The sequence below is a fragment of the Oryctolagus cuniculus genome, chromosome 6 (genome assembly GCF_964237555.1).
Source record: "Oryctolagus cuniculus chromosome 6, mOryCun1.1, whole genome shotgun sequence".
NCBI classification, from domain to species: Eukaryota; Metazoa; Chordata; class Mammalia; order Lagomorpha; family Leporidae; genus Oryctolagus; species Oryctolagus cuniculus.
In genome coordinates, this window is record NC_091437.1 from 127941505 (window position 1) to 127968462 (window position 26958).

At 53.8% G+C, this 26958-nt stretch overlaps 1 long non-coding RNA gene across 2 annotated transcripts; it reads left to right on the forward strand.

Moving 5' to 3' along the window:
• Nucleotides 1-162: 162 nt before the first annotated feature.
• On the forward strand, nt 163-16487 carry LOC127490791 (uncharacterized). 2 transcript variants are annotated; one of them, XR_011389285.1, is made up of 4 exons: nt 163-2387; nt 6854-6954; nt 10266-12752; nt 14555-16487. It is a non-coding gene; the product is annotated as an uncharacterized lncRNA (long non-coding RNA). The 2 variants fall into 2 exon arrangements; XR_011389286.1 differs by having other exon boundaries at nt 10266-11358.
• Nucleotides 16488-26958: the final 10471 nt, after the last annotated feature.

Sequence of the window (26958 nt, forward strand, 5' to 3'; positions counted from 1 at the left end):
CTGTGTCAGTGGAGCGTGTACACAATCCCCGGCAGCGTGTTCCCTCGGCCCTACCCCGGGGAACTCCCGCGGCCACCTGACTCGGTGATGCCCTCGCCCTCGCCCACCCCTCGCCGCCCCGGCCCCCGCCCCGGCCGAGGGGGCGGCGCCGCGGGCGGGCGCCGGACGGGGAGGCGCGGCGCGGCGGCGGCGGGCCGGCCCCACGTGGGGGTGGGGAGGGCCGCCCGCTCCGCCCCGTCCCCGCCACGCCGGGCCCCAGCTCAGCCCGCCACGGAGTGGGCGGGACGCCGGGCGAGCGGGCGGGGGAGGCGGCGGCTGCAAGCCAAGGGGCTGGAGCCAAGAGATTTGCCTTGGAAGCGCCATCCTCGCGCGCGTCTGGCGAGAACGCCGAGCCCAGTGACCGACTGAGCTGCAGTTCTGGGTCGTTTGCTGGGTTTTGCCTCACCGGGTCGTGGGCGGGTGGCGCGCCAGGGAGGAGGGCGGAGGAGCCCGGGCACGCAGCGGCCACCTGCTCCCGCGCCCCCCGCCCACGCCGAGCCGCCGGCGTGGGCGCGCCCTCCCCCGCCTCGCTGCAGGCATCCGTGCTCGGCCTGCCCCGCCCATGCTTCCCCCGGGGCCTCCGAGGGGTGGCGCGGGGACTGCGGGAAGCCCCGGGAACTGGACCAATGGCGTGCCGGGGAGCGTAGACCGGACTTTTCACCCGTCTCTGGCGCCGACGCTCGGCGGCAGGATCGCGTTGGAGCTCGGTGTAGTCGAAGTTTAAGTCGCAGCCTGCAGCTGTTTCAAAGGGAGACGCCCGCCCACTCTCCCCTCGCCAAAGGCCAGCCTGGAAGCCGCCGTGGACACCGGCTGGGAAGGGGTCTCCTAAGGTGTCCAGGCTCCCGCAGGAACACGCCTGCCAGGTGCTGGCCGCGACAAAGGCTCGCGGTACCAGAATCGCCGCCACCACCCCCCAGCCACTGTGCCCTGACCCTGTCGGAGGCGGGCCGGCGTTCAGAACAGGAAACCGGTGTGTGTGCCGCCTCGGGGCCGGGGGCTCTGCTGCGGTGCCCTTGGCTCCCCGTTTGTGCCTGTTCACAGCAGCTTTTGTTGCAGAGGGGGCCAGTGACAGGCTGAACACGAGGCAGGAGCCCCTGATGGACCCCTTTCTCCCCGGTGAAACCAAGAAACTGCTAAGGCTCGGGCTAGCCGGCGACAACAGTACCGAGGATGCCATTGGCCAGGCCAGGGGGGGCCCCCGGGTGGAAGGGGCTGAATGGCCTCCTGTCACTGCCCCTGCTGGCTGCTGGAGGCGTGCCAGCTCTGCCGCCCAGGCAGCTCCCCAGGCCCCTGCCGCCGTCTGCTCGGGTGTCCCTCCCTGCAGACTTCCTTCCGCCCGGGCTGTCCCATCCTGTTGATCTGAGCCCAGGAGCTGGAGCAGCTGGGGGGTGGGGGGCACCTGCTGCAGGCAGGAAGCTTGCCTGTGTGTGCCCAGCCCTGGGCCTGCCTGCCTTCCTTCCTGTCAGGGAGCCGCCCCCTGGGCTGGCCACAGCCAGACGCTTCAGGCCTAAGTGTGGGGCTGCTGGCGTAGGGTCGCCGTGTGCTGAGAAGCCGCAGCGGGAGAGCTGCAGGACAGGAGAGAGAGGCAGTGCCTGGGGCAGTGGTGGCGGCAGGATCGCTGGAGATTCAGAGCCAGGTGTCCCACAGGGACCTCAGAGTCACAGAACCCAAACTCGAGTGGCTGCTGCTGCTCTTTCCTGTGGGCCCCTCACCTCCCATGTGGCCTTTGCCTTCCCCCTCAAGGCCCCAGTTCCCGTTGGCACCCACGTCCCCTATATCCACCCTTCAAATGCTGCTGCAGGTCAGTCTGCCATCAACTCTTGCTGAGATTGAACAATCTGTGACCACCCCCCCCCAACTTCCACCCACACTCCAGCTGGCTTCCCAGTGCCCGACGTCTACACCGAGAGCAGAATCCCTTTATTGAAGTCATGATCCAATCACAGCAGTCCCCGTGTAAACACGATCCTGGCTCCTGTCGCCAGGCCAGGAGATAAAAGGCCGTGCTGTTCTGAGCTGCGTGTTCTGCTCCCAGCTGCTCCTTTGGACAGGCTGGACACGAGCTCCCCAACTACTCCCTCCAGCTCACCTTTCCACCGGGACTATCTCTGGCCCACAGCCACAGCTTCTGAATAGCCACAACTTCATGCCATGTCCTCATCCAGGAAGTAGTTTCCATTACCTCCATTCGTGCACCCATTCCATTCCAAAGGATGTTTGTGGAGCACCTACTATGTGTTCTAGGCGCCGGGACAAGAACGGTGAACAAGACAGGCCAGGTCCCCACTCGTAGAAAGCTTAGATGGGGAGACAGACACGGAGACCACACACGTGCACTACCTGTGAAGGTAAGGTTAGTCTTTGCAATGCATGGGTGATGTTACTGTGCCTAGGGGACTGGTTTGGTTTGAGAGAGAGAAGTCTGCCCTCGGGAGGAGACTCGAAGCTGAAAACCTTCTGAGAGGATAAGCAGATCCAGGGCGAGTCCACGAAAGTGCAGTGAGCAGCTAAAGCCGGGTCCTGCAGCAGGAAGGGCGGTGCTGGAGGTGTGAGGGTGCCGGGCATGGGAGGGGATGAGCTGCAGAGTGAGGCAAGAGGAGCCAGACGACTGCGGGGTTATGGGTCATGGGGTGAAACGTGGATTTTCTATGTGCAAGGGGAGGCCATTTTTTTCTCGGAAGAAACACGTTTTTCTCCTTAATGACCCCTTTGCCTTCTTGGCTTTCGAGGTTTTTGCTCCCTTGCCCCTTGGTTGAAGCCTTCTTTGATAACTCCAACATGAGTTCATTCTTCTCTGCTTACACACGTTGTTCCGTGGCCACACCTTTTGCTGGGCGTGGAGCACTTAATCACATCTTATTGCAAGATGTATTTTACTAATTACTGTCCACACTCCACCCAGATCTGGGCTCCTTCAATATGGTGGCCATATCATTATGATTTGTGGATCCAACATCTAATCTGTATTAGGCACTCGGACTTTTTTTTTTAAGTTTTAAAAATATTTTATTTGAGGCTGGCGCCACGGTTCAATAGGCTAATCCTCCGCCTGCGGCGCTGGCACACCGGGTTCTAGTCCTGGTCAGGGCGCCGGATTCTGTCCTGGTTGCTCCTCTTCCAGTCTAGCTCTCTGCTGTAGCTTGGAAGTGCAGTGGAGGATGGCCCAAGTCTTGGGCCCTGCACCTGCATGGGAGACCAGGAGAGGCACCTGGCTCCTGGTTTCGGATCAGCGCGGTGCGCCAGCCGCAGCTGCCACTGGGGGGTGAACCAACTGAAAAAGGAGGACCTTTCTCTCTGTCTCTCTCTCTCACTGCCCACTCTGCCTGTCAAAAAAAATTTTTATTTGAAAGGTGGAGTTACAGAAAGACAGAGGGAGAGGAGAGACAGAGTTTTTCCATCCCCTGGTTCTCTCTCCAAATGGCCATAATGGCCGGGGCTGTGCCAGGCCAAAGCCAGGAGCCAGGAGCTTCTTCTGGGTCTCCCACATGGTGCAGGGCCCCAAGGACTTGGGCCATCCTCCGATGCTTTCCCAGGTACATATTAGCAGGGAGCTGGATAGGAAGTGGAACAGCTGGGACTTGAACCGGCACCCATGTGGGATGCTGGCACTGTGGGCCATGGTTTTAACACACTGCACCATAGCACCAGCCCCCACTCAGATATTTTCCTATGGGGAAACAAAACCAGGTTGTCTTTAAAGATCCACTGGGGTTATAGACAGAATGTGGGCAAATGCCTAGGTAGAAGTGTAAATCCTTCTATACCTTTCCTGTAGCTCATTTTATTGCAGGTCCAGATGTGGGAAATTATCATCTTGGGCATGGATTTAAGTTCAAGCAGCACTTAGGCCAGATGCTGACTCTGCTGATGGGGCCGGTTTCTCCCTCGATCAGAATAGCAAAGGGGCGGGGTGGGGGCAGCACTGTGGCACAGTGGATTAAAGCCCTGACCTGAAGTTCTAGCATTCCATATGGGCACTGGTTCTAGTCCCTGCTGCTCCTCTTCCAATCCAGCTCTCTGCTATGGCCGGGGATAGCAGTAGAAGATGGCCCAAGTCCTTGGGCCCCTGCACCCACATGGGAGACCTGGAAGAAGCTCCTGGCCCCTGGCTTCGGATCGGCGCAGCTCCAGCCTTTGCGGCCATCTGGGGAGGGAACCGGTGGATGGAAGACCTCTCTCTCTCTCTGTCTCTACCTCTCTCTGTAACTCTGTCAAATAAATGAAATCTTAAAAAAAAAAAAAAATAGCAAAGGGAAGGGGGCCTCATGTGTAAAGAATGTTCTGTTACAGATGTTGGAACACACTGTACCCTAGCATCTGTTACAGATAACAGGATTTGACTCCCTTAACTCGTGCAGACATTTGAACCCCGAAGTCTTAAGTTAAGGGTTAATGGATTAATGATAATGATTGATGGACCGGAGTGGAGGCTTGATTTGATTCTGGCTGTCAGGACGTGATCGGATTGGATTAAGCTGATAAGCTGGAGACCACACAGAGGATGGAAGAGCTCGCTCCCTGGCTCTGTGTGTTGGCTCACCCTGTGATCGCTCCTCGTATACACTTCTTTTTTTTTTTTTTTTTTTTTTTTTTTTTTTTTTTTTTTTGACAGGCAGAGTGGACAGTGAGAGAGAGAGACAGAGAGAGAAAGGTCTTCCTTTGCCGTTGGTTCACCCTCCAATGGCCGCCGCTGCAGCCGGCGCACCGCGCTGATCCTGGCAGGAGCCAGGAGCCAGGTGCTTTTCCTGGTCTCCCATGGGGTGCAGGGCCCAAGCACCTGGGCCATCCTCCACTGCACTCCCTGGCCATAGCAGAGAGCTGGCCTGGAAGAGGGGCAACCGGGACAGAATCCGGCGCCCCAACCGGGACTAGAACCCGGTGTGCCGGCGCCGCAAGGTGGAGGATTAGCCTAGTGAGCCACGGCGCCGGCATCTCCTCGTATACACTTCTCCATTACCAGCCTTTATCAGGGACCAGACAACGGTGCCGCCCACTCTTGTGCTGTGCACCTCCAAACCGGAAGCCAGAACAAACCTTTCCTTCCCCAAAAGCTCCTCTCAGGTATTTCAAATTAATGAGCGCTGGCTAATACGTCATCTTCCCTGCCCCCTTTCCGACAATGGGTCTCCTCTCATTCGTTCACTTGTTCTCTTCCCCACCCTGTGCCAGGCATTAGCTGTACACTTGAGGAGCATTCATAAAAGCAATATAGTTCCTGGGCTGAAGGAGCTTCCAGGATGGTGGGAGACGTGAATACGTGAGTTAGCCATCGCCATAGCCCAGTAAATGCTGAGATGAGGGCATGGACGGGCAGGCCTGGGCAGGAGTCAGGGGAGACTTCCCCGCCCCGTGGATCTCTAAGCTGGGACGTAGAAGGGTGCAGGTGCAAAGCGTTGAGACCCAGGGCTGCAGACTTGACAGGATGAGGAGCTTAGGCTGTTAAGGAAAGCTGCCCAGAAGGTAAACGTTTATCCTAAGGGCCCATGGAGACCGCCTGAAGGGATTTGGTGGCCTAGGAAGCTCCTTCTAGCCCTGTGTGGACAACGGGTCAGAAGGGAGGGGTCTAACACCAACAAGACGCTTTCGTAGTAATATAGGCAGCTAAGCTGAGGGCTGGCCTGAATTCGAGATGTGGAAAAGAGCTGCCAAGAGCAGGCAGGTTCTGGCCGTTGGTCGGTGTGGGTGTGAGGCAGAGGCGGGGGACGGAGGAGGACTGTCAGAGCCTGGCTCCATTCACTGGGGGAAGCAGGACTACAGAGAGGCAGTAGGCTTTGGTGCAGAGGAAGAAAATGCAAAATTTGGTTTCGGACATGCAAAGCTGAGGTGGCCATGGGGGTGTCTAGGAGGTGGTTGCCTTTGCAGTTCTGGATCTTAGGAGGGGGACGTGTGGGCTGGAGATGAAGATGTGGGAGTCTTCAGAGTATAGGGGGCAGTTGAAGCCAGGGCAATGGACAAAATCCCCTAGGGGAAGTAAGGAACCAGAAAAAGAGAATTGAGGGTGGCCTCTGGGGGAAGCACAGGGGACCTGGGGAAGCACAGGGGACCGGGGGATGTACGGCAGCAGGCAGGTGGCGAGGGATGTCCCAGCAAGGACTTCCTTCCTGGATGTTGTCCTCAGGACTCTATGGCCTAGTGGTTCCTCAGGACTCTATGGCCTAGTGGTTCCTAGAGTGGCCTGGAGGAACAAACAAGGGCTGATTCTGAAAGTGAAAGTGACAGATGGAGTAGGAAGAAAAAATCCCCTCTAAAAACTGGTGAATATTATTCACTATTTTCATTATACGATTTGCTATATTTTTAAGCTCATTAAAAGATTCTTTCCTATCTTGAATTTTTTTTTTGACAGGCAGAGTGGACAGTGAGAGAGAGAGAGACAGAGAGAAAGGTCTTCCTTTGCCGTTGGTTCACCCTCTAATGGCCGCCGTGGCCAGTGCGCTGTGGCCGGCGCACCGCGCTGATCCGATGGCAGGAGCCAGGAGCCAGGTGCTTCTCCTGGTCTCCCATGGGGTGCAGGGCCCAAGCACCTGGGCCATCCTCCACTGCACTCCCTGGCCACAGCAGAGAGCTGGCCTGGAAGAGGGGCAACCGGGACAGAATCCGGCGCCGCAACCGGGACAGAATCCGGTGCCCCGACCGGGACTAGAACCCGGTGTGCCGGCGCCGCTAGGCGGAGGATTAGCCTAGTGAGCCGCGGCGCCAGCCCTCCTATCTTGAATTCTTTATGTTGCATAAGTTGTTTCTAAAGATGGCTGCAGCACCCACCCTACCCCGCCCACCCCATGTCATAGAGTCCTCTCCCCCTTTGCCATTCCAGTGTGGAAAAGGTGAGGAGTTTGGGACGGCAGACAGGTGAGCAGAGCCTCCTGGGACCCTCCAGCCGTGACCCAGGGCCAGCTGACACCACTTGGAGCATAGGTGAGCCCGCCCTGCTGAACTCTGACCCCCGGGACCATGAACAAGAAATAGAAGAGCAGCCCCAGGAGCGCTTCCTTCCTCCCCTGCGCCCCACTGCCTGCCGTGGAGGAGTGTGGGTTTGGCAGTGGTTTGCTACTCTGCAGGAGGGAGTTGAAATGTTGGGTGTGTGCTTTAACCCTGAAGGAACAGCCACCATTTTCAAAATACTCATCTTTTGAGTACTTAAAAAAAAATCAAAATACTTGCAGAAAGCCCCATGAAGGAAGATTAGAAAAACTACTCAAGTGGAAAAGGAAGGAAAATTGAAGGGAGAGAAAAATTTTTTGACTTAGAGAAATGGGAAGTGTGGAGATCTGGAAGAAAAGTGTCCCACCCCACCACTACGCGCTGTCCTGAGCACTCCGTGATGGGAAGGAAGAGAATTTGCCTTGAAGGAGCACCTGCCATGCTCCAGTGGTTTCTTTCTTTCTTTCTTTTTTTCTTTTTTTTTTCTTTTTTTTTTTTTTTTTTTTTTTTTTTTTTGTCAGGCAGAGTGGACAGTGAGAGAGAGAGACAGAGAGAAAGGTCTTCCTTTGCCGTTGGTTCACCCTCCAATGGCTGCCACGGCCGGCGCACCACGCTGATCCGAAGCCAGGAGCCAGGTGCTTCTCCTGGTCTCCCATGGGGTGCAGGGCCCAAGCACTTGGGCCATCCTCCACTGCACTCCCTGGCCACAGCAGAGAGCTGGCTTGGAAGGGGGGCAACCGGGACAGAATCCGGCGCCCCGACCGGGACTTGTGCTGGCGCCGCAAGGCGGAGGATTAGCCTAGTGAGCCGCGGTGCCGGCCATCTTCCAGCTTCTGTGTGAGTTGTCATGAAGGTTGTAACAGAAAGCTGACAGAAGGAGGAGGAACCAGTGAAGCTGCGGCTGGTGGTCTCTCTCCAGCAGGAGCCATTTTTTTTTTAAATTTTAATTTCATTTTACTTGTTCATGTATCAGCAAGTCAGAATTACAGAGAGGCAGAGGTATAGAGAGAGAGGAAAACAGAGAGAGAGAGAGAGATTCCATCTGCTGGTTCACTCCCCAAATGGCCACAGTGGCCAGAGCTGGGCAGATCCGAAGCCAGGACCCAGGAGCTTTTTCCAGGTCTTCCATGTGGGTGCAGGGGCCCAAGGACTTGGACCATCTTCCACTGCTTTCCAGGCCATAGCAGAGAGCTGGATCAGAAGAGGGGCAGCCAGGACTAGAATCGGCACCCATATGGGATGCCTCTGCCTGCACTGCTATACCACAGCGCTGGCCCCAACAGGAGGCATTTTAAACTGAAATCTGCAAGTTGAGAAGATCTTCCAGAAGGGCAAAGGTCACACAATTCTCCCGTGGGGTTCTGCTGCCCCAGCTCCAGCCAAGCCTGGCTGTGTAATGGAGTGCAATCTCAAGAGACTCATCGTAGGGCAGATATTAAGATACCACCTGGGACGCCTGCATCTCTTTTCGAGGTGTCTGCGTTCATGTCCTGGCACTGCATCTCATTCCAGCTTCCTGCTAGTGCACACCCTTGGGGGGCAGCAGATGATGGCTCAAAGACTTGGGTCCCTGCCACTCATGTGAGAGCCCCAGATGGAGTTTTAATCTCCTGACTTTGGCTTGCCCCTGCCCTGGCTGTTGCAGGCATTTGGGGAATGAAGCATGAGTGATTTTTTATCTCTGTGTCTGTCTCTCTGCCTTTCCAATGAAGTGAAAAATAAATTTTAAAAAATCCTTTGTTTCACTCCTGAAGACAAACATGTAGCCCTTTCGGTTTAAAGTGCTTGGTTGTCATCAACAACAGATATTAAACAAACCTAGGAGGTGACCCAAAACAACCCTTAATGACAAACAGCAAGGAGGCTGTGATGACGGTTCTAGCATCTGGAATGGTGCTGTCACCGTTGAATGAAGCTTGTTAACTCCTTCTCAGAAAAAAAAAAAAAGTTTTTTAAGTTCATAAAATGAAATTCATAAGAAAATTCAAAGGAAAACATTACACTTATTACTTAGCAAGACAGTTACTAAGTTATCAACAATAAGATAGTGATGGCCGGCACCGCAGCTCACTAGGCTAATCCTCCGCCTTGCGGCTCTGGCACACCGGGTTCTAGTCCCGGTCGGGGTGCCGGATTCTGTCACAGTTGCCCCCCTTCCAGTCCAGCCCTCTGCTGTGGCCAGGGAGTGCAGTGGAGGATGGCCTAAGTGCTTGGGCCCTGCACCTCATGGGAGACCAGGATAAGTACTTGGCTCCTGGCTTCGGATTAGCGTGGTGCACCGGCCGTGGCAGCCATTGGAGGGTGAACCAACGGCAAAAGGAAGACCTTTCTCTCTGTCTCTCTCTATCTCACTGTCCACTCTGCCTGTAAAAAACAAACAAACAAACCAGTAAGATAGTGGTGCAGTGGGTAAGCCCACTGTTGCGGTGCCAGCATCCCATATGGTTCAAGCCCAGCTCCCTGCTAATGCGGCTGGGAAAGCAAAGGAAGATGACCTGAGTGCTTGGGCCCCTGCCACCCACTTGGGAGACCTGGGTGGAGTTCCAGGCTCCTGGCTTCTGGGGCCATTTTAGGGGAGTGAACCAGCAGAGGGAAGATCTCTCTGTCACCCTGCCTTTGAGACAAATCTTTTTATTTTAAGATTTATTTATTTATTTGAAAGAGTTACACAGAGAGAGAAAGAAAGACAGAGAGAGAGAGGTCTTCCATCCGCTCGTTCACTCCTCAGTTGGTCACAACGGCCGGAGCTGTGCCAGTCTGAAGCCAGGATCCAGGAGTTTCTTCTGGGTCTCCCACGCGGGTGCAGGGGCCCAAGGACTTCAGCCGTCTTTTACTGCTTTCCCAGGCTATAGCAGAGAGCTGGATCAGAAATGGAGCAGCCGGGATCGAACCAGCTCCCATATGGGATGCCGGCACTGCAGGCGGTGGCTTTACCTACTATGCCACAGCATCGGCCCTAAGATAAATCTTAAAAACACATAAATAAACAACAATAAAATGGTAATTTAGCACACTGGTGCTCCCTTAGCACATTTAATAACGAGATCTGGTGTGGGTCTAATAATTAAAGACATGGAAGTTGTGACAAGCATAGCAAGAGCCCGAGGTATGTAACGGTGATCATACACTATGGAAATTAGTGATTTCTGTTTCTATTAGGGGCAAAGTGATTTCTGTTAGTGACAAAGTCATGGATCCTACCAAGGCCAATGTTTCCAATCGTTTTTGTGAAGAAAATGTTAAGTTCTGGTTAGAGGTTGGTGAAAGTAAAATATATTAATTCCTTTTTCTATCCAATTTCACAGACCACCCTGAATTTTATGTGCAGATGCCTGTGGAACCTGGGGCCCCCAGATTAAGCCCCTCTGCTCACCCAGCTCTCGTAGACAAAACGGAACCTGGTCAGCTTTGCTGGCTGAAGATCTAGCAGTCACTCTGCCACAGTCCATTCAGGCTGCTGTCACCAAGTGCAGAAGACTGGGTGGCTCATTTGTCACAGTTGAGGGGGCTGGGATGTTCAAGGTCAAGGCGCCAGCAGGTTCAGCCTCTCCTGACGGCCGGCCTTCTCACAAGTGCGCCCCTTCCCCATGTCCTTGTGTGGTGCGAACAGCAAAGGCGCTCCCTGGGGCCTGTTCATAAGGCGCTGATTCTCATGACTTCTGCACCTCCCATGACCGTCACCCACGGGTCAGAAAGTCAATGTCCAGCATGTGGGGGACGCAGATGTCCAGACCACAGCACCATCCTACTCAGCGCTCACAAGGGAGAGCAGAGAGGCTGAGGTTGAGCCCCGGTGAAGCACTTCCTGGTCTCAAGCGAAAAGTTTGCCTCCTTGAAGATGACAAAACCAGAGCCCGTGTCTCCAGTGGGCCTGGCCTCAATCGGAAAGGAGCTCTTCCTGGGTCTCTTCCTTTGGCAGTGAGGGAAAACGGGGTGTGGGGGAGGGGAGAGATACAGAGTATGACTTCGAGAGGCAGCTGCAGAGTCTAGAATTCTGTGCCAGGCTCTTCTGGGTACTTTTGGCCAGTCTGCCTCCATTTCCTCAACTGTCACGTGGGAGTTACATAGTGAATATGATCAGAGAGGTCAGGAAGAGGTTGAGTAAGACCACATACGTGACAATATTTGACAAAGAGCGAAGCAGTGTTTCTCAAACTCAGTACATAGTGCCCCTCAGGTCTTGCTGAAAGTGTGTTCTGGGGCCAGCATTGTGGCAACCCTGGCAACATCCCAAATCAAGTCCTGGCCACTCTGCTTCTGATCCAGCTCCCTGCTAATGCACCTAGAAAGGCAGCAGAAGATGGCCCAAGTGCTTGGGTCCCGCCACTCACATGGGAGATCAGGATGGAGTTCCTGGCTTCAGCCTGGCCTGATCTGACTGTGTTGGCCATCTGGAGGGTAAGCAACAAATGGAAGATCTCTCTCTCTGTCACTCTGCCTTTCACATAACTAAATAAGTAAATCTTAAACAATTTAGTCCTTTCAGAAAAAATAAAGTAAAAAGTAGGTTCTGAACCAGTAGGTCTGGGTCAGGCCCAAAGATTCTGCATTTCTGGCCGGCGCCACAGCTCACTAGGCTAATCCTCTGCCTGCAGCGCCGGCACCCCGGGGTTCTAGTCCCAGTTGGGGTGCCGGATTCTGTCCCGGTTGCTCCTCTTCCAGTCCAGCTCTCTGCTGTGGCCCGGGAAGGCAGTGGAGGATGGCCCAAGTGCTTGGGCCCTGCACCTGCATGGGAGACCAGGAGGAAGCACGTGGCTCCTGGCTTCGGATCAGCGCAGTGCACCGGCTGTAGCAGCCATTTGGGGGGTGAACCAACGGAAGGAAGACCTTTCTCTCTGTCTCTCTCTCACTGTCTAACTCTGCCTGTCAAAAAAAAAAAAAAAAAAAAAAAAAGATTCTGCATTTCTACCACCGAGCATCCCTGGTGACACCTGAGTGGCTACTCTGAGGCCCACACTCTGAGTAGCAAGGGGCCAAGCACTCTACCAGTGTTCATTGTTGCTACTTATTGCTGCTTGTGTATTCTACCCCACATCGTGACCCAAGGAGAATGACAGTTGGTGAGGAGGGAGCCACAGCTTATGAGATAGGGCCAGGCTTTGCTCAGCAAGACACTGGGTCTCACAGCCAAGTCAAATAATCCTTCCGATCAACTCAGTGCGGACTAACCAGGCATGGGGGCTGGGAGCAAACTGCATGGAATATTTGTGCAAACGAACGACGTATGGCCAGCAAACCCCTTGCACTGGTAGCGCTGTCTCAGTCTTTGCGTGTGCTGGCTTTGGGTTTCTGAGTCACCACATCCCTTCCTGGCAGTTCGGAAGATCCCCTTTCCCCTGGATCTCCCGAAGTGAAGACGGTTCCCTGTGACGGCTGCATCTACTCTACGCTGCTAAGAACAGCCCAGAACAGTGCAGCCGAAGACGTGTGAGATGCTGGAGGGAGTGTCGGCTGGTTCCACATCTCACCAAAGCCATCTGGCAGCTGAGAAAAAGCATGCACATGCCCTTTGACCGGTGATAAATTCTGGAATATATATTCCCAGGACATTCTCCCACAGGTCCATAAGGAGGCACATCACGGGACTGCTGGGGTAGCTGTGGGAGGCAGCCTAAATTGTTAACACTAGAGAAAAGGACTACTAAAAAAAAAAAAAAAAAAAGCAGATGTGCATTAGTTAATACTAAGTAGCAGTGCAAAACAACCATCCAGATGTACACAGCAACATAGATGGAGCTTAAAAACCCAGCATTAGGGGGAAACCAGAGGAAACACAACAGGATTTATAGCAGGTTAGCATTTCTGTAAAGACACATTATGTTATACACCTTTTGCGAGAAGGTACTGTTGGCTGACACAAGGGCTCCATTTGCTTGGAGTGTTGCCAAAAAAACAGCCTCAAGTGGGAGTCGCTGAGAGAGAAGCTTTGTTTACTTGTGACAAGAAAAAGAAACAGTGGAGAAGTATAGGTCCCTACAGAAACTGCCTCTCTGAGCAGTTTGCTAGAGTTTTTCTAACAAGGGTTTGGGGCGTGTCCAGGATACAGACAAGGGGGAGCAGTCGCCTCCTTCCTGTTTGCATTCTATACATGCCTGGAGTGTGACAAACTTGGGATACCTATTCGCAGGACATTCCCCCACAGGTCCGTGGGACATTCGTCAGGGGATTGCTTAGGGTCTCTGCTGGAGGCAGCCTAAACTGTCTGTTCAAAATTGTGACTCAAGGGGCCAGCATTGGGGTGCACTGGGTAAAGTAGCTGCTGCGACACCAGCATCCCATTTGAGCACTGGTTTGAGTCCTGGCTGCTCCACTTCCACGGCAGCTCCCTACTGATAAGTGCATGGGCTCCTGCACCCACGTGGGGGGCCCGGATGAAGTTCCAGGCTCCTGGCTTTGGCCTGGTCCAGCCCTGGCTGTTGTGGCCATTTGGGGAGTGAACCAGCAGATGGAAGATCTCTCTCTCTCTGTCCCTGTCTGTCTCTCTCTAACTCTGCCTTTCAGATAAATTTTTTTTTTTTTTTTTTTTTTTGGACAGGCAGAGTGGACAGTGAGAGAGAGACAGAGAGAAAGGTCTTCCTTTGCCGTTGGTTCATCCTCCAATGGCCGCCGCGGCCGGCGCACCGCACTGATCTGATGGCAGGAGCCAGGTGCTTCTCCTGGTCTCCCATGGGGTGCAGGGCCCAAGCAGTTGGGCCATTCTCCACTGCACTCCCTGGCCACAGCAGAGAGCTGGCCTGGAAGAGGGGCCACTGGGACAGAATCTGGCGCCCCGACCGGGACTAGAACCCGGTGTGCCGGCGCCGCAAGGCGGAGGATTAGCCTATTGAGCCAGGGCGCTGGATCTGATACATTTTTAAAATACTTTTTAAGCAGCTGTGCCTCGGGCTGGTTTGTGGCAGCATTGGTGATTCCTCATTTGTGGGCCCCTCTGAGTCCAACACTGCAAGATAAGCATTCCTGGAGCAGCCTCCAACAAACAAGCTCTGGTCAGTCAGCTAAGGTCTTGGCCCTGTCCCTGTGGCCCTCCCTCCCCCACACATCCTGCATCCTTGTTGCAGCAGTCCTATCTAAAGACCTGTTAGACTTTTCAGACCGGGTGCTGTGGGGGCGAAAGGAATACAGCTGGGACTTGGAGGTTAACAAAAAGTAAAATGAAAGAACTTAGCATGAATTCATTATGAAGTGCTTAACAACTGTGTTCTTAAGTCAATATTGTTCACCTGAGGTTAGAAAGATGCCTGTGTGAAGCTCACACCTCACGCCCTCCAGGGAGCCCTCCCCCTTGACAGCTGTTTGGAGCCCTGGTGGCCCAGGCCTATCTGACCTACTCAGCGTTCACTTGGTCTCAGGTCTCCTCCCTACTGCTCCAACGCCCCATTGCTTTTTCCTGGCTTCTTGCTACTTTCTTACATTTGCCTTGGGGGGCCCCCCAGCAGACAAGGCTGAGCCGGGAGGTGAACCCTCCCGGCTAATATCCTAACATATCCTAATATGTTAAATCAGGGTTTGTTTTCCCCAGCTGTGGGACACCATTGCTCTGCTAAAAAAAAAAAACCTCTGGACAGCGCTTAACTGGGCTTTTCCTGTCCTCTAGCACACACACAGGACATGGGCATCTAGGATTCACCATGTTTATGGTCAGCTCATGGAGGGTCCCAGCCTGCCTTGCGTGTGCCCAGCTGTCCAGAATTACTCACAGAAGAGGCCCAGCTCTCATCACGTTTGAGCAATGAACCTCGTCCTTCGGCCCCTAAACCAAGAGGCTCCTTTAACCGGCTTACACGTCTGCATCACAACTTTAACTGGTAGGAATTTGAAAATGCTTTGTATGATGGTCCTAGAATATGGCACAAAATTAATATATAATAAAGGGGGAGAGTTGTTCAAATTCTCACATCCTGCAGCATCAAGTGCCATGCATGTTTCTGTCCCCGCCCTTCCGACACCGTGGAGTGTGTGCTCCAGAGAGGAACCGAGGGAATCTGGATACCGTAAACTCTTGGATCCCCATGGTTTGGGCCAGAAAGCAGAATCACACTCTGCGGGCGATGCCCAGGCAGGAAGCTGAGTATGCGAGATGCTGGCGGCGCGGGCTTCCAAATCGCAACTCCCGTCTGCGCAGGTCTGGCGTGCGAGTCCTGCTTGGCTGTTTAGGGTGAAGCCGGTGCTGCTTCGGCTTTGGGAGTAATGACGACAGGCAGCAGTGGCCTCATGCAAGTCATCAAGTCACCAGGACCTGCGCTTTGGAATGCAGAAGGACGGCCTAGCTCAGGTTACAAGTGGACCTTCGGTCAGGTCTGGATGGGCGCGCTGTCCAGGAGGCCGAGGCGGGGCCGCCTGACCCAGGGTTGGCTGTGTGTCAGCAGGAGCCAGAGCATTCCCGGAGGGGTCTCCCAGCCTTTTTACTTAGATGGATTCAAAGCCAGGTTTAAGTAGGGCTTCAGGTCTGAAACAGGTTTTTCTCGTATTGATTACTTACAGAGGGGGTGGAAAAGGCTAACTGTATCTATTTTTAGTTTATTTTTTATTTTATTTGAGAGCCAGAAAGAGAGCGAGATGGAGATCTTCCAAATGCCCGCGACAGCCAGAGCTGGCGGAGACCCCAGGACTTGAGCCATCACCTCCTGCCTCCCAGAGCTGGCGGAGACCCCAGGACTTGAGCCATCACCTGCTGCCTCCCAGGGTGCTCATTAGTGGGCAGCCGGGTTGGAAGCGGAGTAGCTGGAACGGAACTTCCACATGGGATGTGGGCATCCCAAGTGGCAGCTGACCCACTGCTCCACACGCTGGCCCTGGAAGGTCAGTTTGCAAATTTTGCTTTTTCACCACTGCCCTTCTAGAACCAGGGTCTGACCCTCGTCTTTACATGTCCAGCGAAGTGGAGAGAAAAGGGAGAACCAGCAGGTGGTGGAACGAGTTTTTGCAGGGCCTGGTGACAACGTGCTATCGGCACAGCCACAGCCGCAGGCCTTGTCCAGCTCCGCGGTGTGCGGGCGATTGCTTCTGCTGCCGGCTGTCCCGCTGTCCGGGGTGGAGCCTCATCCAGGAGCACTTGCAGGAGATCAGAGGTGAGATTTGGGTGTCTGTCTGCTGCCGCAGGGGGCGGCACAGTGGGGGCAGTGTGGGTTCCCTCCCTGGCGCATCCAGCTTGGAAGCCCAACTTCTGTCCAGCTGTCAGTGGGCCTGCTGTTCCACCCTCCCCAGCTACTGGGGGCCCAGTCCTCCCACCTGCCTTTGCCGGCTGTCCACAGTCTGAGTTCACATAGTTCCCGCCTTTTTGGGCATCTGGCCTTTAACAGTTGTTGGGATATGGCAATACTAGAGAAGAAAGAGGATTAATTGGAAGGAAAAGGTAGGATAGGAGGGAGGGCTACTATAGAAGGTAATATAGTTCCTTTCTTTGAAAAAAGATTTATTTTATTTATTTGAAAGAGTTGCAGAGAGAGATAGAGACAGAAAGAGAGAGGTCTTCCATCCACTGGTTCACTCCAGGAAGCCAGGAGTTTCTCCCGGGTTTCCCACATGGGTGCCTGGGCCCAAAGACTTGGGCCATCTTCTGCTGCTTTCGCAGGAGCATTGGCAGGGAGCTGGATCGGAAGTGGAGCAGCCAGGACTCGAACTGGCGCCCATATGGGATGCCAGCGCCTCAGGCCAGGGCTTTCACCTGCTGTGCCGCAGCGCTGGCCCCAATATAGATCCTTTTGCAAGAGCAGCCTTTAGGAAAGATCACTGTGTCTCACTTCGCTGCACGTCAGAATCACTTGAGGCTCTTTGCAAAATTGCCTGTTCAGCACACCCAAGGCCATTTTGCTCGGCAACTCTGGGGGTGAGACCTAACCATCAGTAGTTTTTAAAGCTCCCCGGGTGATTCAGGGTGCAGCCCAGGGTGAGAAAGAACTGCTGCTCTAGCCTCAAGAGACGGAGGTGTTTGTTCCAGTCAAGCCGTGAATAGTGTGGCATAGTTTTCTTACCTGTAATATGGAAAATTACCTTGAAAATGTTTGACCAAAACCAGTACAATTTTGACCCCCAGGAACTATTTTCTAAAATTGTTTTCTAGCTCTGAAATTCTGTTTTTTGAAGATTTATTTATTTTATATTTGAAAGAGTTACAGACAGAGAAGGAGAGACAGAGAAAGATCTTCAGTCCACTGGTTCACTCCCCAAATGGCTGCAGCAGCCAGATGGAAGCCATGAGCCAGAAGCTTCTTCTAGGTCTCCCACGTAGGTGGCAAGGGCCCAAGTACTTTCCCAGGTGCATTAGCAGGGAGCTAGATCAGAAGTGGAGCAACTGGAAATCAAACTGGCATCCAAATGAGATGCTGGCACTTAAGGCTTTACCTGCTGTGCCACAGTGCTGGCTGCTCTAGCTCTGAAATTCCTTTTTTTTTTTTTTTTTTTTTTTTAAACAGGCAGAGTGGACAGTGAGAGAGAGAGACAGAAGAGAGAAAGGTCTTCCTTTGCCGTTGGTTCACCCTCCAATGGCCGCTGTGGCCAGCACTGCACTGATCTGAAGGCAGGAGCCAGGTGTCTCTCCTGGTCTCCCATGGGGTGCAGGGCCCAAGCACTTGGGCCATCCTCCACTGCACTCCCTGGCCACAGCAGAGAGCTGGCCTGGAAGAGGGGCAACTGGGACAGAATCCGGCGCCCCGACCGGGACTAGAACCCGGTGTGCCGGCGCCGCAGGTGGAGGATTAGTCTAGTGAGCCGGCCTCTAGCTCTGAAATTCTAAAAATCCATTCTAATGGTGATTGAAAGTCAGCTGGAGGGGTGGATGTTGTGGTGCCATGGGTTAAGCCACTGCTTGGGATGTCCGTATCCCATATCAGAGTGCGGTGACTGAGTCCGCCTCTACTTCCGGTCAGATTCCTGCGAACTTGCACCCTGGGAGGCAGCAGGTGATGGCTCAAATACTTGGGTTCCTGCCACCCATGTGGGAGACTTGGATGGAGTTCCTGGCCTCAGCCTGGCCCAGCCCCAGCCGTTGCCAGCACTTGGGGAGTGAACCAGCGGATGAACTCTCTCTGTCTGCTTTGCCTTTCAAATAAATAAAAGTAAAAAGTCCAAGGAAAAATGGAGTTACTAAATAAGTAATTGTAAAGAGGAGAAAGTCAACTTGAGGTTTGAATTCTGGTTTCTTAAAGTTTTTGCTTTGAGAGTTGTTTCTAATTTGACCTCACCCAACAAATCCTCCCAGCAAAGCCTGGGGGAAGGACCTGGGTGGTTTTCTGGGGCTTTCTCTAATAATAAGGAATGTCTTCTGTGTTCATTTCATAAGCCTTTTAAAGGAAAGGACAGTGAGTCCGTTTGCCTCTGTCTTACTGTTAGCTAAATTGTCCAGAAGAATCACTGGCCCTGGCTCACACCCTCTTCTCTTCTGAGAAAATCGGAGAATAATTGCTATCGGGGAAGAGCAGCTACTAGAGATGCATTTGAAAAGAGGATCACCATTTGGTAATGAGGGAGGAAGAAAGTTTGGAACTTCCCATTGAAAAGTGAACCGGAAAGGGATTGAAATCCGCTTTCTTTAACTCAGCACATTGGGTTATTTCTGCAGCTATGCATTAATTCTCAAAGAGTGAATTGGAGGGATAGGCATTTACCCTAGCAGGTAGATGCCCGTGCCCTACACCGGAGTACCTGGGTTCAACTTCCGGCTTCAGCTCCTGACTCCGCTTCCTGCTAAGAGGAGTGATGGCTCAAGCAAGTGGTGTGGGAAACCCAGATTGATTTCCCAGTTCCTGGCTTTGGCCTGTTCCAGTCTCAGCTGTAGTGGGCATTTGGGGCACCGGGAGATCCAGCAGATGGGAGATACTTCTCTCTCTCTCTCTCGCAGCTTCTCAAATAAATAAAAATTAAAAAAGGACCATATTTAGTAACTTTTCTCAGTATATGTTTCCTGACAAAATCATGTATCATCATATTTTTCATTTTACTTGGATTTTTAAGCCCTATTAAGAATTAGGGCTTTTGTGTGTGTGTGTATGTCTGTTTTGCAAAGTATCAAACAATATATCAATTTTCCCAGTAGTATTTCTTTTTTTTTTTTTTTTTAAAGATTCATCTACTTATTTGAAAGGAAGAGTGAGAGAGTGAGAGATCTTCTACCTGCTGGTTCGCTTGCCAAGCAGCTGCAACAGCCAAGTCTAAGCCAGGAGCTCCGTCCTGGCCTCCCACGTGGGTGACAGGATCGTAAGTGCTTGGGCAATCGCGTGCTGCCCTTGCCGGCAAGTTAGAGGGAGCTGGTGGGAAGCGGAGCAGCAGGACTCACAGCCCCACTCTGATGTGGGCTGCCGAAGTTGCCAGCGGCAGCTCCGAAGCTTTGCTATGTACATCTTTTCTTTGGCAGGGCCCACGAGGGACCACTGTTCTCAGCTCTCTGTTCTTCAGCTGTGAACTGGTCTGTTTGCTCTTTGTCGATGTCCTTGTTCCCTGATATTACCTTTGGGAACTTAATGAAATCCTATGTCTTGTGCAATGTTGCAGCTTTTCTCTGGAGGAAATTTGCATAGTATTTACATTTGGTGAATTTTTAAAATGGCCAGAGACTGACCCACAGAGACCTATTCAGCAGGGCAGTAGCACTGGCGGAGAAGTGATGTCTCTGTAGGGACCAATTTTATAAATGATTTTTTTAATCAGCAAATAGTTTCACTCTCTAGATTCCTATCTTCCAGGAACTGGATAATGCCTACTTGAGTCATTATAAATATACATATACTTATGCCATTTGTTACCTTCAAAACAGAGGCAAACTTACGCTGTAAAGGATATAATAGGGGCCAGCGCTGTGGCGTAGTAGGTAAAGCTGCTGCCTGCAGTGCCAGCACCTCATATGGGCGCTGGTTTGAGTCCTAGCTGCTCCTCTTCTGATCCGGCTCTCTGCTATGGCCTGGGAAAGCAGTGGAAGATAGCCCAACTCCTTGGACCCCTGCACCTGCGTGGGAGACCCAGAAGAAGCTCCTGGTTCCTGGCTTCAGATTGGCTCAGTTCTGGCCGTTGTGGCCATTTGGGGAGTGAACCAGTGGATGGAAGACCTCTCTCTCTGTGCCTGTGCCTCTCTGCAACTCTGCCTTTAAAATAAATACATAAACCTTAAAAAAAAAATACAGTCATTAACTTGAATGACTGCACCTTGTATTTGAACGTGGCATTACAGCTAATGGTACTGTTTCCTGCACCTGGGCGAGTGGGTCCTTTAGCCCCCTTTTAGCGTCTGAACTCAGAAACCTACATCCCCTGTCTCTACCATGGGCCCTTTTCCCAGAATCCTATTCTGTTCTGTAGTAGCCTGAAGACTATGCCCGCAGGAAGTGACCACTAATTTTTATGGATCATCATTGTCCCCATCACCATGGCGTCTAAGGATCTGCTCCCAGCCCACGACTCTGCCTGCAGCAGCTCCGTGACCGACGTGTGTGAGATCCCAGGTCCCAGGTCCATGTGGTGAATGAGTGATGTGCGTGCCCCATGCTGTTGGCCGCTTGTGGGCATAGCAACAGGCCTGCACCCATACATACAGGGCCCTTCTGCTCAGTCCAGGCCGGAGAAGCAGCTCCTTGGCTTGGGACAGGCAGATCAGTGCAAGTGCAGCTCTCCAGCCCAAGCACTGGGACCTCTGGCAGGGGCTCAAACCCCGCACAGCCTGGCCCCACAGCCCCCTGCGTCCCCACTTCCAGTGCTCAGATGCCCATCACCTCCTGAGGCATCTTGCTCTATTTTAAGTAATTTTAGTTCTGTGAAACTTTATCCTTGTGCCGTGAGGAAACCTTCTTCCGTGTAGCCTCCACGCATCGGTGTCCGTCCCGCTGTTGTGGGGCCGCCGCTTCAGACACACGGGGTTCCTTTGCAGCGCGGACGCCCCCTGGAGTGGTGAGCAGCTCCGTGCTGTGGGCCTCCATCACGACTCGCGCTCTTTCAGCAGGCTGCAGACCCAGAGCCGGGGCATCAAGGAGGCCCAATTAACTGCAGGTGAAGCACAGGCCAGTGGGTCACCTGTGCAAAGCAGGTGCCTACTCCTCCAGCACAGGGCGGGGCTGGGGCCTCCCCCCAGCTGCTTACCTGGAAGGTCCTGTGCGGGGGTGGGGGCACTGCTCACTGTCCCACCTGACTAATCATGGCTGAGACGCCCACCGGCTGGCAATGCTTCTCCATTAGTTCCTCTGACAACGGACCCCTCCCTTTGCTTCCTGCCTCATACCACACACTTTGCTCACAACGGTACAAAGTCAAGGTGTTGTGGGCTTTGCTTCTTTTTTTTTAAACTTAATATTTTATAATTTTTGAGACAACATTTTAAAAATGAGTTATTTATTTATTTAAAAAACAGAGTGACAGAGACACTTTTCATTCACTTATTCACTCCCCATATGGCTGCAAAGGCTGGGGCTGGGTTGATCCAAAGCCAGGAGCTCCATCCTGGTCTCCCACTTGTGTGCAGGGGCCCAAGGACTTGGACCATCCTCCACTGCTTTCCCAGGCACATTAGCAGGGAGCTGGATCAGAAATGGAGCAGCCGGGACTCGAATTGACACCCAAATGGCACATCAGTGTCACAGGCAGTGTCTTAACCTGCTGCACCATAGTGCTGGCCCCGAGATAACATGTTTTTAATTTACATTGTAGTCAAAGGCTTCTTGGCTTTACTAAATAAAGGATTCAACAAATATAAAGTGAAAAGGCCTTGGTCCAGCAGGAGAAAAGGCAAGGGCTGTAAACAGCAATAAAAGGAGGGGACGTTCAACTTCACTCACAGAGTGAACGTTACAGTAGAATGGACCCGGTTCTCTAAGACATGGCAGCTGGGTGCCCCGTCAGGCGCGTGAGATGCTGGATACGGGGAGTGGCAGCCTCCCGGGAACCGAAAGCCCCGTACAGGGGAGGTAGGCTCGGGGCGCAGAAGCAGCAGGCAGCCCCCTCGCAAAGCTGAAGGGAGTTTCTGAGCTGGGGAGTCAGGGCGCCCCAGCTATGGGTGCAGGGCTGGAAGAGGACCCAGAGAGGAGTGGGCAGAGGTGGCAGCTGCGTGGGAGGAAAAACAGCAGCAAGACCAGTGCTACCCCGAAATCCCCTTTCTAAACCCTGCCGTTGGGTCCCTGATGGAAGCTTCCTCTCTGGGTTCTCCACTCCCCCACGGTCCCCTGAGCATGGGAGAGGTGTCTGCCGTGGCCAGGCCATCCCTGGATGCCGCCTCTGACTTCGGAGGCCAGGAGAGGACACGGAGCAGCAGGGTGGCTGGAAGGGTGCGTGTGATAACGACCCATGCCCCGCCCTGGGCGCCAGCTCTGTGCACCCTGTGGCTTCTGCCTCACCACAGGCTGGCCGTCTCCTCTGCTTGCCCAGAGGATGGACCTCGGACGCACAAAGAGGTTTCAGCCTGCGTCACAGAGCTGTGCCGTGGGCTGGTGCCCGGCAATCTGCCCCTGCGATCCCAGCCTTGTGCGCTGTGTGCCTGAGGCTGTGACCACCCCTGTAGGCAAGGTCCCAGCTGGTGCTCCTGGAACCCTGGAATCCTGCTCCTGCTCCAGCCTGGTGATCGTGAACGGCTTCCAGATTCCAACTTCAGAGCCCTGGGGCCTTCCCCACGGGTCCTGATTTCATGCCGCTGGGTAGTGTCAGGTGGCTTTGAAAATGAGTAAGTGTGGGTGGCCATCGTGATTCACCTCACCCAACTGCCTGCTTTTCTGGACTTCAACACAGTGATCAGGCTGCACCCCACAGCAGTGTGTACCTCTGCAACGCTGAGGCTGGCACTTGACGAGCGTACATATGGGGCGCCCATCAGGTGGCTGGGCTCTGCCAGGGACGGGGGTGCATTGTCAGGGGCAGGGCTCCTGCTCTCACGGCCGAGCCTAGCCGAGATCCGCTAGACGCCCTCGCTGCCACCCCAGCACCTTCCTTTCTGCCTCCCTTCCTTTGCGTCTTTTACTTCCAGTTCTTCCGAACTTAAACTTTCAGCACCAGGTCTGTGTCCAATTCATTCTAGACCCAGCCCACACCTAGTATGACGGTTTGGCACTCAGTAGGTATGTTAAATAAATGCATGCATTCATCAGATGGTTACAGTGTGCCGACTATGTGCAAGGCATGGTTATTGGCGCCGAGGTGATGAGGTAGGCAAGATGCCTGGGGTGCAAAGCTGAAGGAAACACTCACTCCAGGGTCACGTCAGTGCACCGCCAGCAGCTGCACCTGGGGGCCTCCTTAAATTTGGCGCTCCAGGTCCCTAGATCTTTGTAGGGGATATGCACGCTGGCCACCCTCTGCCTGTGTCAGTTGTGCGTGAGCTGCCCTCCCAGCCGGCCTGTGAAGCCATATTCTGGGCTGTTCCTCTGTCCCCTTCCTGCCCGTCCCCACACTATTCTGCCCAGTGCAGTGCTTTCCAAGCCCCAGCCCCTGGCTGTATGCATGGGACTCCTGGCGGCACTTGTATCGAATGCAGCTTCTGCTCCGTTGTCCAGAGCCCAAGATGGCTCCTCTACTGTGGCACTGAGCTGTCTTGAGACCACACCCTGAACACCTGCTACCCATTGACCAGAGCGGCCACACTAAGCAGCTTGCCGTCATCTGGGCCAGTGCAGGCAGCTGGATTTTTGTTTATGGGAGATCTTTTTTTTTTCCCAAAAGAAACATTTTATTTAAGGATTACAAACTTCACGCATTTCCTAAGTACAACTTTAGGAATATAGTGATTCTTCCCACCATACCTGCCCTCCCAACCCCACTCCCACACTTCCTCCTCCTCCTTCTCCCATTTCCAGTTCCATTCTCCACTGAGATCCATTTTCAATTAACTTTGTACATGGAAGACCAACTCTATACTAAGTAAAGAGTTCAACAATTTGTATGGGGAGAACTTTACCGAAGAACACTAACCAGTGAAGTAGAAATTGATTTGTTTATATAATTCTTTTTTTTATTTGACAGAGTTAGACAGTAAGAGAGAGAGAGAGACAGAGAGAAAGGTCTTCCTTCTGTTGGTTCAACCCCCAAATGGCCGGTACGGCCAGAGCTACGCGGATCTGAAGCCAGGAGCCAGGTGCTTCCTCCTGGTCTCCCATGCGGGTGCAGGGCCCAAGCACTTGGGCCATCCTCCACAGCCTTCCTGCGCCACAGCAGAGAGCTGGACTGGAAGAGGGGCAACCGGGACAGAATCTGGCACCCATATGGGATGCTGGTGCCGCAGGCAGAGGATTAACCAAGTGAGCCATGGCACTGGCCCCTAGAAATTGGTTTGTAAATAAGTGGCACCAAATATATTCAACTTAAGTAACCAATGAACCAAACACAAAACCCCCTCAGCACCCGCCCCCCCCCCCCCCAGGTCAAATGGAAAGAAAGATGGCTCTGTTCGTGTGACATGGAGTCACTCTAAACTGGGGACAGGGCTGTATGGAGCCGAGCACCTGGGGACAGGGCTGTCCCCACCCCCAGCTCCCCACGGCCCCACACTGGGGACTGTTAGGAGCCTGGGTTCCCCACCCGTCCACCTTGCCTCGCCTCACCTGCGGGGTGGAGCCCCACCCCTGCCCTGCTGAGGGTGCAGTGGAAGGGGTGGATTGGAAGCAGCCAAGGGTCCCTTGCTCCAATTCTGCCACTGACAAACCACGTGACCTGGGCCAGCCCGACCATTTCCAGCCCCTTTCCCTCATCTGTGGGATTATTAGCTCCTCGGCTGTGTCTCCTCGGGAGAGCGAGGACCCGGGATGAAACCGAAATGGCTCATGGGAAAGTGCTTCAGTAAAGCAGGGGAAACTTCTCGCCCTGTGGCTGGTGACACCGTGAGGGGCAGCTGGTTTCCCGGAAGGTGACAAACCAGGGACCAGCCGGTCCAGCTTGCCCTTCCTCTCCTGCGTTCTACATCCGGCCCCTCTGCCCAGGAGGACAGCGGCCCCAGGCCCTTGCCCCGGGGGGAAGGTGCTGCACAAGGCACAACTCGCCCCCTTCCCCACCCCACCCCCGCGCCCCACCATGACTACCTCCTGGCTGTCTCCATGGCACTCTGTGCTCGGGAACGTGTTTGTTGAACGAATAAGTGTGAACACAGAGGTTTTACTCCCCTAGAAGTTAAGAGGAGGAGAATGCATGGGGACGGGGAGCTCACACAGCGGGCTCCAAGGTGGAGGTGATATCTCCTGTCTCAGGCTGCAGGGGTTACAAGCTTCCTGTTATCCTGTGTGTCTGTATGTGGCAGAGGCTTTTGTTTGTATTCACCATTTAGAGAAAACACTTCTTTGTTGTTATAATTTTTTTAAAGATTTATTTATTTGTTTACTTGAAAGACAGAATGACAGAGAGAGGAAAACAGAGAAACAGAGAGGTCTTCCATCCATTGGTTCACTCTCCAAATGGCTGCAATGGCCAGGGCCAGGCCAGGCCAGAACCAGTCTCCTGGAGCTTCACCTGGGTTTCCCATGTGGGTGCAGGGGCCCAGACACTTGGGCCATCCTCCCCTGCTTTCCCGGGCACGTTAGCAGGGAGCTGGATCAGAAGTGCAGCAGCCGGACCTGAACCAACACTTTCATATGAGATGCTGGTACTGCAAGCGGCAGCTTAACCTGCTGCACCACAACATTGGTCTTTAGTGAAAATATCTTTAAAACTAACGCAAGAGGAGAAGAGTAGGGAGGAAAAGTACCCCGTAGTGTAGGTTGTCAAAGGAAGACAGCAGTAGGGTAACTCCTGGTGTTGCTTCTGCCCTCGCACAAGAAGCACTGAATTCACGGAGGTTCTGTGTTTGGGCCAAGTGGGAGGAATTCATGGAAAGATTGTATCAGAAACCAAGAGTCAGTAGGATCTGCTTTATACACAGAAGCAGACAAACAGAGCTCTCCCATCCACTGGCTCATTCCCCAAACGCTCACGACCGCCGAGACTGGCCCAGGCTGTGGCTGGGAGTTTGCAACTCAATCCGGGTGTCCTATGTGCGTGGTGGGAACTCAGTTACTGAAGTCATCGCCTGCTGCCCCCCAGAGCCCGCACTGAGGGAAGCTGGAGCCAGGAGCCGGACCCAGGGAGTCTGTTGCGGAGCCTGGGTCGTACCTGCCGGGCTCAAGCCCCGGGATGTACTTTTTGAGGAGAGCACGTGCTGATTCCCTTGGTTTGGGTCCCCCACCTTTCGCTGGCGTGGGGCCTACGCCTGTGCTTGGTGAATGTGCAGTAAGCCACATGGCCGCTCGGACGAGGGCTTCCGCCTTCCTCCCTCTGCTGGTGCTGAGTCACTGCTCGAGATCACCCAGGCGCTCTCCTTTCCAGGAAATTCCCGAACCACGGCCGCTGGGCTAAGAGGCTTGGAGCCGCCTGAGCACCACAGTGGCAGCACTTCTCCACGGGGGAGACCCTGGGGACATCTGGCAATGTCTGGAGACACTTCTGACTGTCATGGCGCGAGGATGACTGGAGGGTGTCCCGCTGGACTCGAGTGGACAGAGGCCGGGGGTGCCCTGAGCGTCCCACAGTGCCCGGCCCAGCCACCCCTGCCGCAGTTATTTGGTCTGGAACATCAGTGGTGCCACGGTGGACAGGGCCTCCTCCGAGGTGTAAAGTGATCTCTTTGTGTCCCGCTGAGACCCAAGCTCAACCCCAGGCAGGAGCCCGGGCTTCAGCCTCTCACCCTGCACCGTGCACACCCACACACTCATGCATACGACTGCATACACCGTGAATCCATGTCTCTACTGCATTTCCATCCATTTGTCCACCTGCTGGGTGTGAGACGCAGTGCTTAGCTGGAGATGCACAGAGCTAAGCTTCCTGCTCTCAGACCGTTTTACAGTCAAGCACAGGAGAGGGTCGTGGATGCTCCCGAGTGTTCCCGAGACAGATGAAGACAGGCTCAGAACAGAGGCTTTCTGAGAACTGGTTATTAGGTGGAGCCAAATAACGGTGCCGACATTTGACATTTTTGCCTGGGGGGGGTAATCAATTTTGTATGGTTCACCCCAAAATGTGCTTTAACTTAAATGCTTTGGTGCGGGTTGGAGGTGATCAGACCCAGAAGAG